This window comes from Gouania willdenowi, chromosome 3, assembly GCF_900634775.1.
Source record: "Gouania willdenowi chromosome 3, fGouWil2.1, whole genome shotgun sequence".
Lineage (NCBI taxonomy): Eukaryota > Metazoa > Chordata > Actinopteri > Blenniiformes > Gobiesocidae > Gouania > Gouania willdenowi.
The window spans coordinates 2,896,337-2,907,893 of record NC_041046.1 but is presented as its reverse complement, the minus strand read 5'-3'; positions in this window follow the sequence as shown (position 1 = coordinate 2,907,893).

Genomic DNA, 11,557 nt, shown 5'->3' with positions numbered 1-11,557 from the left:
TTTTTTTTTTTTTTACACAAGAATACATTTGGATTCTTAAAACCATATGATAAATATCATTGGAAAATCACTTATCTGATCATTTTGGATGTGTCTCCGTTTTCCTCTCTCTTGTGTCCGCCTGCTTTTGTGCCCTCCAGCCTCCTCAACCTCCTCCTCCTCAGCCATAAAGGTCAAAGCCAGGGTCGACTGTACGCTCCTTTTGGAAATTTGAAGATTTGTCCTTACTTTCGCAGTTGGATTGGAAGTCTCTGTAGTCTCTGGAATAGATATTATGTTAGAAAATTCACAATATGTCATATTGTCACGTGTCTATTTCATTCTATTTCCCCTTTGCTTCCCAGTTATAGTTATGGACAATACTTCCCTTTAATTCTCATCCTTCATCAAAAGAGGCAGTGACCAGGCATGACGGCTGTAGGAGGCAGGATCAGAGTCGAAAAGGCGGTGGCATTTTCTGTTTGGAAACACTCAGAAACAGAAAAACAGGAAAACATTAAGACTTAGATGAATCATTTAAAATATCCATTTTCTTTTGTTGGATTTGATTCGTCTCCTTTGAATATACAGCCAGCGACCTGTATATTGGAAAAAGCAACACAATAACAATAACTAAGACGGAGACATAGACAAGTGTACACAACAACGAGTATACACATACAACAACAAAAACATGGACACTGAACATGAACAGTAAGGTCAGTCAAGATCAAAGCAAGTCATTCCACTGAAAGTGGTATTATACATGAAAAATGTCGTTTGGTGTTTTTAAACACCCAGAAAAATAACCTTTAAAACCTGGTAAACCATTTAGAAGGCCCAAAGCCAAAAATCATAATTCCATTAACAAGCAGCAATGAAATCTGAGCACCCCACTACATAATTGGCAAAAACAGGGAGAAGATCTAGTGCCTCAAAACCCAGGAGGAAAGGAAGGTATAACAGAGGAACATGCGTAGTCAAACAGCCATTCATCAATCAATCACTCAATGACACGTCCACTGGCACATTCGGACTCAACGCGTTTCTCTCAGGCATACGTAACGTGTCATCATTCAGTCACTCATGCACCGCACACGTTCATGCCTCAATTTTCACGTCCATGCATTCACAAGGTTTCGCTGCGCAGTGTCTAAGTAGAATACAGGCCTTATCTAAACCCACCAGCGGCGATGGCCAGTCCACCTCCTCTCTCGGGGTCAATGAGCTCTTATTGCCCCCCATGCTTGGCAACCTTTTAGCATTGATTAATTGCTTTTCACTGGTATCCAACCCAAATAGGTAACTTTTTACAACATTCTTCATCTGATTAATAAGAGGTGCACCTTGTTATGGCAAAATTATTAGTTATGCCTAATAATATATTTACTCATATATTTTAATCCTTAAGCCTTGGGTTGTAACTTTCCATTGCGTTATTTTTATTTCTTCAACTTTGCTTCTAGCTCTGGGTCAGGCCGCCTCTTCAAAAGCACTTGATGTCTTCCCAAAACAATACTGAAATCTCACAAGGTCGAGACGCACAGGCACCCTCTGTGTACGCACTCACATGCTTACACACACTCACATAGTCACACATACACACCCCATACACATCCATTCACACACACAAACACATAAACGCACACACCTCCACTCCCATGACAACCAGCAGATACCAGAACTGGTTGTTTTGACCCAAAGAAGAAACTGTGTCTTTTCACTCTCTCCTATCACCTCCACCCTGTACTCTTTATCTCCTGGGGGGAGGAGGGAGGGGGACGAAGGGGGAATATACGTGTTGAGTTAGAACTGTGTTTCACTCTGTCATCGGACGTCCGCCCGGGCGGTCACTAATTTTGTCCATCTTTGTACTCCTTTTTACTTAGTTTTATAATAAACCTTTTTTAATAAAATCATCAATGCCTCGCCTGGACTCCATCACTCAACCAGAGCAATAAATCATGTCTCCAAATGAGGTCAACCGCAAATTTGCCGTGACAACCTCCATTCCACTTCCCCTTTGGGGGACGATTAACTTTGATTATTGCCCATAATTCTCCTCACGGTCCGTTCTGTGCTGATCAGGCACTTTACACTGGCCAGTGGTTCGGAACCCTGTCCGTAATAACACACACAGCTCAACTAAAGAGACGTTAACCACGGAGGAGCTCACTCTACCCAGCTATTAGGGAAAAAAATTAATTATTTTCCTCCAATAACGGGGAGCCTCTAGCACGCCCGCTAGAAACAAGCACAAGACAAACAGACGGTTCAACTAAAAGTCGCATAAAACAACTAAAGGAACCCCTCTCAATGGCTTATATTTCCAGACTTTCAGAGAAAAAAAAATCTGAACAACCGGAGACCACTCAACGTATACCTTCTAACAACCCTCACTCTAAGGGAACGTACAATATTAATATCGTAGACTGAGAAATTTGTTCAGACTGATATTCGGTTAACAAGCATGTATCAAATCAGGTGGACCACTATCCCCTGGCAAGACAGTATGACGCATGTTCAGCGAGTCAAGGATGGTGTCCGGGAGAGAGAAGCATTCCCCAGGAATGCCCCAGAAAGGAAAGACCCCCAAAGAGCAGTTCCCCAAGCAAGGTTTATCCTTTTACTGCACATTAAAAACCTCATGGTAACTAATAGGACAGTTTTCTCAGGAAAAATTTGGTACCCCCCCCCCTCTGTCCAGTGACTTCGGGCCGGCAAGACAGTCCGACGCTGTAAGGAGGAGGCGTGCAAATGAACTACGCTGCTTGTCGCAAGCAGCTTCAAAAGGGTAAGGATATAGATTGTTTACGAGGGAATCGGTCAAAAAAAAAAAAGGAATGTCAAAATGTAAACTTGGTTGAGGCTGCAGTCCTCAATCTCCATCTCAATTTTCCTGAAATTGAGTAAAAACAAAAGGGTAAAAGAAGAATCGTTCAGAAATAACAAAGAAGAAAAATGTGCGAGCTCAAAAAAAATCATGGCCAATAAAAAAAATAAAAAATAAAAACTTCAGCTCCAAAAACTGAGGCAGCACAACAGAGGGCTCTTTCTTCAACGGATGTAACCATATCTTGCATTGTGGGGGGCCTCCCCTCAACAAGAAAATAAAAGGAAAGAAAAGCAAACAAAAACAAAACCATTAGTAAAGCTATTTTCCTCCCTTTTGTTTGTCCTTCTCATAAAGGCAAAAACAGTGTCAATAAATGAGCAACATAATGAATAAAAGCAAAGATAAATGATGGGCACACATGGTCTCATGTGGCAAACAAAAGGGTTCTGTGTGAAGTTATGGTGGTCTTGTGTTTCAGCTCGTAGTTATGAACGTGAGTGTGTGACTATATGTTTGGTCTGTCTGCTTAGAGTGCACCTTCTTTTAAGTGTTTCTCAAAGCTTGTGAGAGAATAAATGAAAACAAAATAATCTAGCGTACAGTCAGAAAACAGAGGGGTTACAATTGTCCAATCGAAGGAGAAGCTTGTTGGCTATTTGCTAGTTGCCCCCCCCCTCGCCAAAGTTCAAGGCGAAAGTGATATAGCATTACCACCAAAGGCTGTGGTGGACTTCATGTGAACATGGCTTGGTATCCTTGTGGCTTTTGAAACGGTGTCTTTTTTTGGTGAAGGTGTTCCAGCAGACGTGTGATCAGAGTCTGCAGTTGCTGCCGCATCGTTCAGGCAGTAATCGTGGCGTTTAACCCGCAACTCATTGGTGGGGGAGTGTCCAACCAACTCCGACGCCCACAGGTTCTCAGTCTTTGATGATGAGGCAGGATGTGTTAATCCCAGCATTGGCCCATTCCATAGACGATGAAGAGTTGACTTGGGACTGAGCAAGTTCTTGTTGCAGCATTGCTTTGCTGAATGGGAGAGTTGAGTCCTTTGATAGTCGATTTCCTTCTGAAGCTTGGTCCTTTGAATGATGTTGACATTTCATTAGCATAAGGGTTGAAGGTGATTTCATTCATTAAGAGCTTTCACTGAAGATGTCGTTTCTTCAGGGAAAACCGCAAAGCCAACAGAAACTAACAATAAAATAACAGAAAAAATTATAATGATGATAACAGCAATATTAAAATAAAATTAAATTAAATACTCTAATCATCTGTGTGTGTGTTTGAGTGTGTGTTGCTCATAGGCATTTTAGAGTCGACCCAAGATATATCAAACATGAAATCAAATTAGATTTAAAATTAAAATAAAAAATAGGGTTTGTGTTGCAATGGGTTTGCACTATTCTGTAGGCAGAGGGAAAGGTGAGAAACCACAATGTTGTGGCACTAACGCTGTTAGTTTTGGGAATCTATGTATTAATAGCAGACCGTATTACAAGTATGTGGTGTCTTAATCATGTGACCTTTCACTAAACTGGCCAATGAGGGGTGCTAAGCCTGGATAAGGTCCAACAATGTGTGTATGTGTAAATCATCTCTCTGTGTGTCTCTCTCTCTCTGTGTGTGTCTATGTCTATCTCTCTGTCTGTGTGTCTCTCTCTCTCTCTCTCTCTCTCTCTTTGTGTGTGTAGGATGTCTGTGTGTGTGTGTGGGCGTGTGTCTCCCCGTGCGAGCAGGGACAACACACGTCGGTGCGTTCAGCAGAGAGAAAGCCAAAACACACAGAAGACAGAGAGCCGATCCAAAATGAAAGCATTAAAGCCAAACAAACAAAGGGAGAAATCCGATTCCATTCACAAATAAAAAATAAAAAACAAAGAATAAAAAAGGTAAAACTCACCGAAAGCTTGCCAGTTTCATGATCTGAGTTCACATCATACCAACACTGTATATGCGCATGCATATATTATTTGTTTATTGGATTCTTCTCATTTTCTATAAATAGTACTATCTTATCCAATAATATTTTCATCTGTCTGTTTGATCCCCATTATTAGTGTTTTACTCCCTGTGGTCTTCACGACAGTTTATTGGATTAGGTTAGGGTTGGGTTTTAATCTATTTTGATATCGGTACAGAGGTGAACTCGGTACATGGCACCGGGGTGTTTCGAAAACTTTGGTTGCCTGTCTATCCTATGGTCAGGACCTCACAGGCTGTCCGTGGAGATGCCTGAACAAAATCAAAGTAAATAATGACCGGCCATCCTAGATGCCTGAACAAAAACATCCGGAGCCTGAAGAAAAATATAGGGAACTTATAATATTTAAAAGCAAAGAACTTTAACCATTTGAGCCTTTCCCATGGCAGTCTATTCACTGCGTCGAAACACAGAACAGGTGAAGGAGGAGAGAACCTGCAGATTAAATGAATACAATATTTGACTGGTTACCTGTCTATCAACACAGAGCGAATATACATATATATATGTATATTACAAAATATATACATATATACAGTATATACATATTTACAAAAAAAAAAAAGCATATTCACCTTATTAGTCCGAATTGGTGTTTGATGATCAACTGATGATTCGTGGTCCAGTCTCTGTCCAGGAGGCAGACCACCGCGGGGCAGACTCGGAGTCCCATGCCAAAACCTGGCATTGGGTTTTAAGCGCGTCCGCTCTCCGGTACCGGTCCGCGGCAGAAGCCCCCCAGAGCAGAAGATGGATCCTGTTCGTGATCGCCAATTTGTCCCTGCAAATTTGCGGTTGACCTCATTTGGAGACATGATTTATTGCTCTGGTTGAATGATGGAGTCCAGTCGAAGCATGATGATTTTATAAAAAAAGGATTTATTATAAACCAAATGAAAAAGAGTACAAAAGAAGAAGTGTCCCATCCTGTTGGGAGTAAAGGCGGCCAGGTACTAAGCAGGATGGTTCAATAGGTCTTGTGTCCGGCTCAGAATATACATGACTGACCAACAGTTTCACAGTTTTAGCTTTATACAGATATGAGAAAAAGTCCCAACCCTGAAAGAAAGAAAGAAAAGGAGGGAGTCAGATGCTCCCAACAGTGGAAACGTTGGAGGATAGGTTGGCGCCACTGTTATCTGTCCTTGATAGTGTGTGTGCGTGTATATCTGCATGTGAGTTTGAGTTTGGCCTTCAGCAGAGACTGAGTCGCACTGTGGATACAATACGATCTGTACTGTTTAATCTAACATAACTCTGTTCAAAAGTCATCATGTATTGAAACATGACAAATTGTACACATGAACACACATTTGACAATATGATGATGAATATAATAATTGCCCTAACACAGGTTAGGAAGTTTATGAATAACGTCCAATTATTAGGAGGCGTAAACAGTAAATCCACTTCTTTAATGAACTTAGACATATGTAAACCCCTTTGGGACCAAATTTGTGTTTTTTCTATGAAAACACAAATAGATGATTGTATGAAGACATTTGACACTAATAAAGGTTCATAGACGACTATGGCTGAAATAAAAACAGGTTACAAATATTGTGAGGTGAAACACTACATGTTTTTTTGGTCCTCCAAATGGGAGGCCACCTGTGTATTTTTCTCTTTAAGTCTCCCCATAAAGGTTTATGTAGTGGGTTCAAGAGGGAGAAGGGGTGGAAGAAGAAGAGGTAGAAGGTCACCACCTATTGTGGAGAATCTCAGCCACTGATCCCATCTACATTGAGTCAATAGTCATCTCCAGGGGGCTGGATGATTAGAAATTAGTAGATCTAATCACGGAAGGTTTGGACACCACCATCTAAGGTAAACTGGACAAATTATGTTTGAAAATGGAAAATTTGAATAGTGGTGGGTTTATATCCCTCCACTCAGGGGGGATTAGGAGTCTTATGACAGCCTTAGAAGGCTAGTAAATCTAAAGAACTATGGGACATAACATGCCCTAGAAGTTGATTACAGAATAAAAGATATAAGATCATCATATGATAAAGACATAATGAGTTTATGATTTTGTACCTATCAGTGTTGTTTAATTAGAAGAAGGTTAATATTTTAGAAAATTATCTGTTATTGCAGTTAATTAAAGAATATTTACTGCTGGTTTAAAGCAAGACAAATTATTCATTAAACATATTATTCATTCATTAATTTGTATCTGTGTGTCTGATTTGTTGGATGAGTGTATAAGGGTTGTTTATTGTGGACTGAGTTTCTTAATGTTGTCCTTGTGATGATCATTGTCTTTCTGCTTGTTTGTTTTTGTGATGTTAATGAGATAAAAAAGAAAATAATTGTAAATAAGGCAGATGAGAAACAGAATAATTAGGAGATATGATGATGTCAGCATAGAAATGGATTAATGGATTAAACAGAAAAAGAACAAAACAACACCCAGTTAACTACAAATTGCTAGAGGATCAAAATGAAAAATAAAAAAGGGATCTTTGTACATTTCCAGAAAAGGGAGAGCTAATTTTATGAGTTAACAGTTAATTTTGTTTGAAAACAGTTTAATTATGATCAAATTAGGTGTAAATGGTTGTGACATTTAATAGAAGACAGCAAAAGGCATTTAATTTATTAGATGAAAAATTATTGGAATTAAAAATACTATTGAGAACAGATAAAGTCATCACTTCTTAATAAAAGTTCTAGAATAAATAATGACTAACATATGGGGTGCCAAGTGTAAAAAAATTAGTATAATAGTTTCAGCTAACACATTTTTATTATTTATCTCACTTTTCTCATATTTAGCACATTTTCCTACATTTAACACAACATTTAACCACATATATAGAGGTAAAAAAGCATTAAATCTAAATGGTATATGTTATATCTAAATGTTAAATCTATATCTAAATGTTAAATCTAAATCTAAATGTTTAAATCTTAATCTAAATATTAAATCTAAATATTTAAATCTAAATCATATATGTTAAATCTAAATGTTTAAATCTAAATCTAAATGTTATATATCATATTTAAATGCTTAATCTTATATCTAAATGTTAAATGTTAAATGTTAAATCTAAATCTAAATGTTATATATCATATTTAAATGCTTAATCTTATATCTAAATGTTAAATCTAAATCTAAATGTTAAATGTTAAATCTAAATCTAAATGTTAAATGTTAAATCTAAATCTAAATGTGGCACTTAAATGTTTTGCACATATTCTAATTGACCCTGCCCCTTGTAACCTCAACCAATACACAAGCAGAGACACACAAAGCCGCTCCCACCCACCTCTTCACCGATGCTAGCCTGGGTGATATGGATATATTTATCCTTCTCTTGTCCAAATGCTGAGGCGGCGATCGGAATCTGCTACTACTTTCTCTCTGGTCTCCTTATACTCATAAACATGTTCATAAATGATTCCTTACCCCTTTAGCACCGAAAGAATATCTTTAATATTACATGAATATCTGTAAAAGCCCCGTTTTTCTATTAGCTCTGTCTGCTAGCATAGCATCTCTTCTTCACTGCACAGAATAGCTGTATCCCAACCGACCACTGGGTTACCAGCACCCTCTGCTGGTCCAAACAATTATCTGACATAAATACAGTGCAGACTGTTTTTTTTTTTTTTTTTTTTTTTTTTAAGTCTAATTGTTAAGGCACAAAACTTTTCAGTTGCACTTTTAAAAAGAAAAAGAACTATTATGCAGTTGTTTACTATAGAACCAGAATTTTAATTAATAGGCTTCTTCTTCATTTGTATTATTCCTTTATTTATTTATTTCAAGATTTATTTTTAGTTAAATTGCATTGTTTTGAATAGTTTATCAAAGGATTCTTTTGACAATGAAAACTAAAAGGAAAATAGTACAGTATTTTCTAGTTTTTTTTCCCCCAAAAAATGAAGGAATATTTTTAAATCATCATTTGTCTACAGTCCCATTTTGTAAAATAAATTGTGAGAGAATCGTATCGTGAACCCAGTATCGTGAATCGAATCGTAGGAGTTGAGTGAATCGTTACATACCTACTCCAAGAGAAAGTAAAGCTGGATTCATAAATAAGAAAAATTTAACTAAAGACCTTTCTAAACAATGTGTCTTCACCTAACGCTTAAATGATGCAATTGAAATATGTTTTTAAGAGAGAGAGATAGTCCACCTGCATTTTAGACAATGGAATTCTTTATCAATTACAGTTCTTTTTATTGACATATAAGCTTAATTTCATACATAAGGAAGGGCAATTTCAATTTTACACAGAAGTCGTTTGCTGTGCGGTGTATTGTGTAGAACAGTGTTTCCCAACCTTTCTTGTCTTGTGTACCCCTTGAGACTTTTTGTCATACCATGAGTACCCCCTCACTCATACGTGTTCATGATTCTCCAAAAGTAGAACATAACACAACTGAATATTCAACGCAAGTCATTTTATTTCATCTTCTTAAATTGAACAATTAATATTCAGGCTTTATCTTCTTATTTAACTCAAATTAAACATACAATTATGTTGCCTTCAAGGCAAAAGAAATTATAAATATAAGAATGAAATCATAGTTTGTATTATTAATACTAATACTTTATGATTATATTGCTATTAAAGAAAAAATAAAAAGAATAAATAAAAATGACAATATAAATAAATAAATACAAAACAAATAATTAACCTGCCTGTGTTATGTATAACTTTTACTACAAAAGAGCTTCTTTGAAAATGTCCCCTTTAAATAGGCATTTAAATTTTAAAAACAAGTCATAGCGCACACGTACCATTTTATTGACAGACTTATGAAATGACTGAGAACATTTTTTGTTATCTTGGAAATAAATTCGGAATTTTTCCACGTACCCCCTGCAATGTGCTCACGTACCCCTGGTTGGGAATCACTGGTGTAGAACACAGAGCTGTGTGAAGAGTATAAGATTAGTGAATACTATGGTGTGTAAGTTAAAATGAAGACATAACAGAATAAATGACAGTGGAATGTGACAATAATTTGGGGGTACAGAAATTAAGATAAATTACACAATAGACCTAAGTGATTGTTTGTCAAACGCAAAAAGTTTCAGATACAGGAATGTAACTTTACTATTAACTAAAATTTAATATATATTTTGGGCAAGTTTACACCTGAATTGGTAGAGAGTTTATCGATAGAATAACCAGTCGTAAGAGGACTGTTTGAAGATAAGCAGATGAACTTCAATACATCGAATAATGGACACTAAGAAGTTTCTGGCTGAAAACTGACCACTCTTTGCCCTGCTGTTCAAAGGAGGCCTAACACTGGGAGATCAGACAATAAAACCACCTGTGAACGCTGTGCGGTTGGACTCTATGAAACCCCACGTCATTGTGCTAAAGAGGAAATAAAGGGGAGCAAAGCAACTGAGAGTAAAATGACTTGGTTGTAACCTGACATACAAGCCTGTGTTGAGTAGAGACTTTGTGCTGCTGGAAAGTCCTTCTCAGTGATCCTATACGATACAACTGTAATCCCACTGTATCGCTGTGCTACAGTTCTACAATGGTGTCTTGCTGCCGTGTTTTCATTCACTTTGAAAACAGCTGTGTATTCTCATTGAGAAATTCATGCCAATTCAATTGTATTACTTGATCAAACCTGTTTATAAATAGATTACGAACACACGACTTTAGGCTCAACTACTAAAATATGAAATGTGTTTATGGTTTCTATCCTAAGTGAATCCTGGATTACATCCTAAAATACCTCAGAAAGAGGCTGCACGGTAGGATTTCTGTGTAAATTTTTTCTCTGGAATTTTTTTTTTTTCTGTAAATATAAGGTTACTAATGGATAGTTGAGTTTAAAATATGAATTTAAAGTTTCATTGACACAATGAATTGTGGCTGTGAACAGGTCAAGGATTGGATAAGAAGTGTTTCTGATAAACAAAGACAACATTTAGACTATACTGCACATGCAGTAAATAAGTGGGTGATAGTGAGTAGAGACAATTTGACAATGAAAAAAACAAAACAAAAATAAATAAATAAATAAACAGAGAGGAGCCAATCAGATAGACTAATAAATTAGAATAATGTCACCAAAATATAGATTAAATTTTCTGGTTACAGTGGAGAGTATATGTGTTCACATGAGATGATCTTATTTGGTTTAATGTAAAGAGTTTAAATTCGCAGATTAGATAATCTGATCCTATTTTACACGGCCAGGTGTGAGATTTGAGTATTGCTCTAATTACAGTGGTAGTATCATTATCAGTAGAAAGAAAATGAGTTTAAAACTCTTAGGAAAGACAGATTGTTTAAATTTGCAGTTTGTCTGCTCTGTATTCTATAGTTTGTGATTTGTGACTATTTTTTCATTGGACCGTGGTCTGCGTACCTTGGGTTGACACAAGTGAAGATAAAATAAAATATATTTAAAAAATAAAATATAAAATAGCTAGATGGGAGATAACTAAATAAAGGATAATGATAAGTAAAATGGTAATTGAGGAGAAAAAGGGGATTTTAATGTTATAGTGTTACAAGGTTGACTGACAGGATTTTTTCCCTTTGTGTTTTACTCTTTTAAGTTAATTGGATACGGAAGTTTTGGGAAATAGGAGGAAACTATAGGAGCGACAGTTCTGGAAATTTGAGTTAGGTCTGTTTACATTTAACCAAATTAAGCTTTGGATAAATTACAAATACTTTTTGTTTGAAAAGCTATAAAATAAGAACATTTATATTGAATACTTGATGAAACGGCAGTGATGTTGGGTTTGTTCAGATTCTTTTGAG